Genomic DNA, 8,267 nt, shown 5'->3' on the forward strand with positions numbered 1-8,267 from the left:
ACAACAACATGGACAGCAGCCGTTTCTTTAAGGACATCTTCAGTCTAGAAATACACAAATGCAATTACATTTAAAATGTCCACCAGCATCAACAGGACATGTATTTTGGTGAAAACACGAACTTACACAAAGCAGAATAACAACACACTTGTTGTATTCCAAGATCCTGGCCTAAAAGTAAGAAAATCTACATTTCAGAAGTATAAATACATTATTTATATTATTATTTAGTCTTGGGCCAGATTTACAGGACATGTTGAGGCTCTGCTTAAAGAACCATGGAAGTTAAGATTTGTTTTTCTTCAAAAAGATCCAATCACAAAAACAAAGGGCGAATCTGGTTTTGATATCTGCCATTTTTTTAAATTCGGCAGATTAAAAAAAAATGCAGTTACTATTGGCAGTATAGTTTGCTGTCTAACAACCCTGGAATCGTGCATGATGACCCTTGATGCCCCGATGGTGATTGTCTCTGACAAATCAAAAGGTCTGCATTGTTTTGACGGTTCAGCTCGATAGGAACATCGGCTAAGGTAGTGCTTAAGTTCTCAATATAGAAAACCAAAAAAGCGATTTGATTAGAGCTGTACCATGCATTGGAAACTTGGCAAAAATGGAAATACAAATCTTTCTTGTCAGTTAAGTTGTTTTTCAATAAATAAACACATCCCAGAGGTCTCTGATATAACTGAAGCTCAGCTGCAGCCCACATGGGACACAGCAGCTCCTCCAAACATCCCTTTCAAAACATCCTCACCTTAACAATCCTGTTGAGAAGAACTCTTTGAACTCTCCTTCAGAAACACACACTTGGAAACAGGTCCCAGGTCCAGGTGGATTGCAGAGGTGTAAACAAGCCCCGGGTGCTGCTGGGCACCGGGCACAATAACTGCTGACCCAAGCTTTGTTTTGAAACGCCCTGAAAGGTCTAGCAGGGGTGAATAACATTCCCACATTGTGTGTCTATGGTTTGTTAGGAGGGAAAGGGGGGAAGGGGGGTCTTTTTCTCCCAGGTTGCTTTAATAACCCTTAAACTCACACTGAACCTGAAGCTGCTCTGCTGGCTGGCGACTGGGACTGTTTCGTGATGTCTGAAGATGTGTAAACCCATTTTGTTTAACTTTATATGTATCTTTCACACAAATGCCTTAAAATCAACTACTTATTTGAATATAAATGCACATTTTCAAATTATGGCCTTCATTTACAAAATGTCAAGAGACTCAAAATACACAAAAAATAAACAAGTAAAGAGAGACACAAGGATGAAACAACTCCAAAACATATAATGGCTACAAAGAGACAATAAACAACCACAGAGACAACACAACGACTCAGCTAGATGCACAACTACAACAAAGTGACTTAAAATCAATACAGAGGTTTTCAAAAGTAAAGCACAAAGAATAAAAGGAGACTCAAAAGGATGACAAAAAAAACCTCAAATGAGAAAAGAGAGTAAAAACAACTACTAAAAGTGGCTACTAAAGTCTGTGTATCTTGAGGAGACATGTCTCATTACTTCCTTTGCTGCTGTAACATTTTAAATTACCTTATTCATTGTCTCTTATGCGCTAACCTATTATTTAATGTGCTTCAAAAGGACATGAATATCGCCTTCATCAGTGACCGGTCCACCCCAGGATCTGACCATACGATGGCAGCCATCGTGGTCGAGGGAAACAAATGAATGAGCAAGCATTCTGCGTAGGCACTGGTTTTAAATATGCAAAGGCCTCTAACCTCGATGTGATGGCAGCATGTATTAGCTGTGTCCCCATGTCCCATGGTAATATGGCTAATGTGTTTATTTATTATTTGTGGGGCAATTTAAATTTGTGTTATTTATCTTTTTTTTCAAGATTGAAATGAAGCTCAGCGCAAGTTCTTTCAGGAAGACTGGGTGTAAGTACTTTCACTCCGTAGCGGCATATTATCAGCTCATCACAGGCGTTCTCTTTAACCTATTACATTTCACCTCATTCTCCAGCAGCCAATCAACGAGCTGCAGCCAAACTATAAAATGGTTCTCCTCTCTCCTGCAGTCAGCTGTGATTTCAGGTGTTCATGCACCTTATCATATGGCATGTGTCAATACATGTTCAAACTAAATGAAGTCTCTCCTGATTGAAACATCATGTGTTGAAATAAACAACTGCAGTTCAAAATAAAAAGTGAATTGCCTAATATTTTTGTTGTGGAATTAATTAATTTCTTTCTTTAAAGGCAAAAACATGAAAAAGCTAAGAAACAAAACAATTGAATACAATATATTTGAAGCAACTTCATTTATAAATGGTTGTCAACTTAAAAACGTGTGTTCACAATGATGGTAATTAAGTACATACAACTTTAAATTCCTTTTAAATTATGTGGTAAAACTAGTCATTTTTTGAGCAATCAACTTAAAAACTTGTGTTTTATGCTACCAATTATTAAGTGGTAATTAAAAATACCTCTGATTGTAGAGGAAAAGCCTTCTCCCCTAACTCAAATAACTTTGTTGCTTTAAGACAATTTCATTAGAAGTTGTCATAACTCAATAAACATTGATGCAAACTGTTGCGTTGATTTTCTTTGTTGAGCCAAATCATTTGTTTTTAGAGTGCAGATTATTTTAAATGTTTAAGATTAACTAGGATCAAGTATTTATGTGTTGAGGCAGTTCTCCTCTTTAAACTATATGCCTTTAAAAGCCAGCTGGAAAATGCATCGTCACAAAGCCGTTTATCTGAATAACTCGTAAAAAGTTGACTTTTTAGAGATTCGTGGTTCTCACAGGACAAAACTACACACATCTATAGATCTCATATAATCTGCAGTGCTGCAGAATAAACAAACCAACAGTATATAAAGGAGTTCAAAAAATCTAATATAGGCATTGATGCAGCAGTAATACTATTTAACAAAATGTTTTATATGGAACGATATTGTCACGATCTGTCTTTATGGTGTTTTGTCTTGTTTCATGTTTTATTTTGAAAGGTCTTCACCTCCTGTCTTGCCTGTTTCTGTCTGCGTTGTGTCTTGTTTGGATTTGTCTGTGGTTCCCTGTCGTTAGTTTCCCTGGTGTTTCTGATTACCCGATTGTGTTCACCTGTGGCCCCTGTGTTTTCTCCTCCCTCCTCACCTGTGTCTTGTTTGTATGATTAGTCTTGTGTGTATTTAACTTCTGGTCTTTCTGTCTGTCTTTGTCGGTTCGTCCTTTGTCATGACTAGTTCGTCGGTGAGTGTTCTGTTCAGTCTGTGTTATCACCTGCTTCACACACCGTGACAGTACGAACCGACCACAAAAATGGACCCAGCAGAATGATCCATGGGAGGTTGAATTACAGCATTTAACCTTCTATCTGGCTTGCTGCTTCGATTGGTGGAAGGGAGCGTCCAGTGTTCGGCAGAAGAGGGCCACTCTGGTAGAGGCACTCCGGTTGGCAGCAGAGAAAACATGTTTTGTTGAGTTTTTACCTGACTGGATTTTGGACTTCCTTCAAGCATGTGATTCCAGGCATGCTAGCTCCCTGTCTCCCAATTCCCAACCTGGCACCATACGCCTTGGTGGGTTCCGCCTGAAGTCAACCCGTGCTTCTGCCCCAGTTCCTGCTCCTGTCCAGGAGTCGTATTCCGGAACTCGTCAGGCTTATGGAGGTCCACGGAGTATTCAGGAGGCTGCTAAGAGGAGTCGTCGCAAGGCCAGGCTAGCAGCCCGAGCCCCAGCAGCCATGGTTCCGGCTCCAGTACAGGCCCCAAAAGCCATGGTTCCGGCTCCAGTGCCGGACCCAGCAGCCATGGTTCCGTGCTCCAGTACCATCCCACATAGCCATGGTACCGTGCTCCAGTACCACCCCCACACGCCATGGATCCGTGTTCCGGTTCCTTGCCCAGCAGCCATGGTTCCGGCTCCAGTGCCGGCCCCAGCAGCCATGTTTCCGGCTCCAAAACCGGCCCACACAGCCATGATCCAGGCTTCAGCTCCGGACCTTACAGCCATGTTTCCGGCTCCAGAACTGGATCTTACAACCGTGGTCCCAGCACCAGAGCTGGCCCATACAGCCATGGTTCCGGCCCCAGTTCCAGCCATGGTTCCGGCTCAAGTACCGGCTCCAGCAGTCATGGTCCCGACTCCAGCACCTCGTCTCCTGCTGGCTCCCCAGCCGACGCCAGCTCCCCGAGTCTTGTCGGCGTACCGGCCGACTCCAGCACCTCGTCTCCTGTTGGGCTCTCCAGCCAACACCAGCTCCCCGAGTCTTGTCGGCGTACCGGCCGACTCCAGCACCATCGTCTCCTGCTGGCTCCCCAGCCGACGCCAGCTCCCCGAGTCTTGTCGGCGTACCGGCCGACTCCAGCACCTCGTCTCCTGCTGGCTCCCCAGCCGAACGCCAGCTCCCCGAGTCTTGTCGGCGTACCGGCCGACTCCAGCACCTCGTCTCCTGCTGGCTCCCCAGACGACGCCAGCTCCCCGTGTCCTTTCGGCGTACCGACAGACACAAGTTCCCTCTCGAGTCCCCTCTCAAGTCTCCTCTCCAGTTCCCTCTCCAGTTCCCTCTCAGGTCCCCTCTCAAGTCCCTTCTCGAGTCCCCTCTCTTAGTCACCTCTCAAGTTCCTACCCGAGTCCCCTCTCGAGTCCCCTCTCGAGTTCCCTCCTTTAGTCCCTCCTCTAGTCCCTCCTTTAGTCCCTCCTCTAGTCCTTCCTTTAGTCCCCTCTCTAGTTCCCCTCGCGAGTCCCCTCTCGAGTTCCCTTCTCTAGTCCCTCCTCTCTCCTCTAGTCTCTCCTCGAGTCCCCTCTCTAGTTCCCCTCTCGAGTCCCCTCTCGAGTTCCCCTCTCGAGTCTGCTCTCGAGTCCCCTCTCGAGTTCCCCCTTGGTTCCCCTCTCGAGTCTCCTCTCTAGTCCCCTCTCGAGTCCCGTCTCAAGTCCCTACCCAATGTCCTGGTCCGTTGGAGGTTCCGCTGGGGGTCCTGCCAACTCCATGTACTGTCCCGTTGGATGGCCCCGTCGACTACTCCTCTGCCGGGGGTCCTACCAATCGTATGTCTGTCCCGTTGGAGGTCCCGCCGACTACTCTCTTGCCGGGGGTCCTGCTAACCCTTTGTCCTGTGCCGTTGGAGGCCCCGCCGACTACTCTCCTGCCGGGGGTCCTGCCAACCCTTTGTCTGTCCCGTTGGAGGTCCCGCCGACTAATCTCCTGCCGGGAGTCCTGCCAACCCTTTGTCCTGTCTCATTGGAGGTCCCGCCATCTACTCTCCCTGCCGGGGGTCCTGCCAATCCTATGTCCTGTGCCGTTGGAGGCCCCGCCGTCTACTCTCCTGCCGGGGGTCCTGCCAACCCTTTGTCCTGTCCCGTTGGAGGTCCCGCCGACTAATCTCCTGCCGGGAGTCCTGCCAACCCTTTGTCCTGTCTCATTGGAGGTCCCGCCATCTACTCTCCTGCCGGGGGTCCTGCCAATCCTATGTCCTGTGCCGTTGGAGGCCCCGCCGACTACTCTCCTGCCGGGGGTCCTGCCAACCCTTTGTCCTGTCCCGCTGGAGGCCCCGCCGACTACTCTCCTGCCGGGGGTCCTGCCAACCCTTTGTCCTGTCCCGTTGGAGGTCCCGCCGACTGCTCTCCTGCCGGGGGTCCTGCCAATCCCGTGTCCTGGTCCTTTTCCGTGGGGGATCCTGCCGAGGCCTGTCCCACCAGCTCGGACACCGGATCCTGCCCGGCCTCCGGAGCTGTCTGGTCTTCGCCCTCGAGCCCGGCCCTCTGAGAGCCGCAGTCTTCACCCTCGATCCCGGCCCCCTGAGAGCCACGGCCTTCGCCCTCGAGCCCGGCCCCCCTGACTTTCCCGGCCGCGGTCCTCGCCCTCCATGCTCGGCCCCCTGAGTTCGCACCGCGATGGCCTTCGCCCCTCCATACACCCCCACCTTGGACTCTGCCTTGCCCCCGGGCCGTCCGCCCGAATACCCCTTTTTGAACTCTGCCTTGCCCCCGGGCCGTCCGCCCGAGATCCCTTCCTGGTCCTCTGCTGTGCTCCTGGGCGGTCAGCTCAGTCCCGTCCTCCTGACCCCCTCCACCCACCCTGCTTGAGGACTTTTGTGTTTTTTTGGACGTCTGGGATCCGTCCCTTGAGGGGGGGGGTACTATCACGATCTGTCTTTATGGTGTTTTGTCTTGTTTCATGTTTTATTTTGAAAGGTCTTCACCTCCTGTCTTGCCTGTTTCTGTCTGCGTTGTCTTGTTTGGATTTGTCTGTGGTTCCCTGTCGTTAGTTTCCCTGGTGTGTCTGTTTACCCGATTGTGTTCACCTGTGGCCCCTGTGTTTTCTCCTCCCTCCTCACCTGTGTCTTGTTTGTGTGATTAGTCTCGTGTGTATTTAAGTTCTGGTTTTTCTGTCTGTCTTTGTCGGTTCGTCTTTTGTCATGACTAGTTCGTCGGTGAGTGTTCTGTTCTGTCTGTTATCACCTAGCCTTGAAATAAAGGAACTTTCCCTTTTAATCTGCATTTGGGTCCTACCTGCTTCACACACCGTGACAGATATACTGCACAGTTACCACTAGAGTACCCAAAACAACCTCACAAGTAAGGTTTTGAATGCAGGATGTTTATTGTTTTTTTTCATTCTGTGGTATCATCATTTTTTCTTCAATAAGTTTGTTTTGCTTGTTTTTAGCTGCATGTCTATTTCTATCCAGATGATAAGGCTGGTTATGAAACAAAGGGAGGAGCTGCAGACAGGGAGGGACGTTGAAAGGGAAAGTATGAAGCCAAACGCCATTACACACTTCAACAGAGCAGCAGGAGGAAAACAGGGTGAGTGTTAACAAAAGGCTCTGCTGGGTTTTTAAGACATTAACCATTTAATCTGTTATACTATGTCTGAAAATAATTCGTAAACAAAAATATATACTTCCGTCGAAGGAGACAACTTTTTACTGATTCCTCATTTATCAGAGTTACATGTCACAGCACAGTCAAAATGGAGAGCAGCCCGTCTGAAGTCGAACTGATTTGTTGTATTTAAACCAAGTTCATCATTAGGCAAGGCAAGTTTATTTATATAGCACCTTTCAACACAAGGCAATTCAAAGTGCTTTACAAAAATGAAAGAAAATGGCATAGTTCCAGCAAACATCCACTGATAAACTGATGTTAACAACCTCATGATAACCTCATGTTTTTAACTTAGGATCATACCTGTGTTTAGTCTAGACAAAGGTAAATGTGTGCATTTTATTATACAGTAAAGTTGTGTATATTTACAGACTGTTGCAAAAACCAAGAAGCTTATAAACATCAGGTTTAAAACTAAAAGAGCTTTGAAACACAATGAAAGATGTTTGGAGTTTTATTTGAGTTATTCATTTAAACTTGTTGTCTAAGAGATGCTGATTTGAAACCGTTGTTACATATAGTTACGGCATTTCCTGTTTCTGCCGGAGAGAGGGGAGGCCGTCCCAAAGCTTGCTGCTGTATTTACTCCCTCCATCTGACAGGAGGGAGCCTCGTTGAGCTGCGAGTGTGGCTACAGACGGAGTTCACTCCGTCACGGAGGGGTAGGGTCGAGGGAGTGGTTTGGGATTGGGCCACAGAGACAGGAATCAACAGACAAGACAGGAGGTGAACACTTTTCAAAATAAAACAGGAAACCAGAGACAGACAAAACACAACACAGACAGTGACACAAAGTGCTTTACAAAAATGAAAGACATTAAGAAACATATTATGAAATGGCATTTAAAAACACTCATTTAAAAGCAAAGATAATAACATGCAGATACTCACCGTCCTCTGTTATGCTGGTTTATACGCTTGTTTTCCATGGCAGTGCATGTGCTATGCATATTGTCCTCACATTTCTGTTTATTTGCAGGCATAGGAGAAAAACACTTAAAAAATGTGTACGAACTGGTTTTGCTTTAGGCAAGGCAAGTTTATTTATAGATCACCTTTCAACACAAGGCAATTCAAAGTGTCAGGGTTGAATGAAGCAGGCAGGACCCAAACGCAGATTTAAACAGAAAATACCTTTATTTCAAGGCTAAAGAAACAAAGCTGAACTCACTCCCCCGTGAACACAGTCAAACAACAACAAGGCTCTCACAAAGACTGACAGAAAAAACCAGAACTTAAATACACACAAGACAAATCACACAAACAAGACACAGGTGAGGAGGGAGGAGAAAAACACAGGGGCACAAGGTGAACACAATAAGGAAATCAGACACAGGAGGGCAAAACTTAGGCCCATTCCCAAACCGCCCCTACACCCTACCCCTCCGTTTGCTCGTTCACG

Source organism: Gymnodraco acuticeps, unplaced genomic scaffold (genome assembly GCF_902827175.1).
Source record: "Gymnodraco acuticeps unplaced genomic scaffold, fGymAcu1.1, whole genome shotgun sequence".
Taxonomy (NCBI): Eukaryota; Metazoa; Chordata; class Actinopteri; order Perciformes; family Bathydraconidae; genus Gymnodraco; species Gymnodraco acuticeps.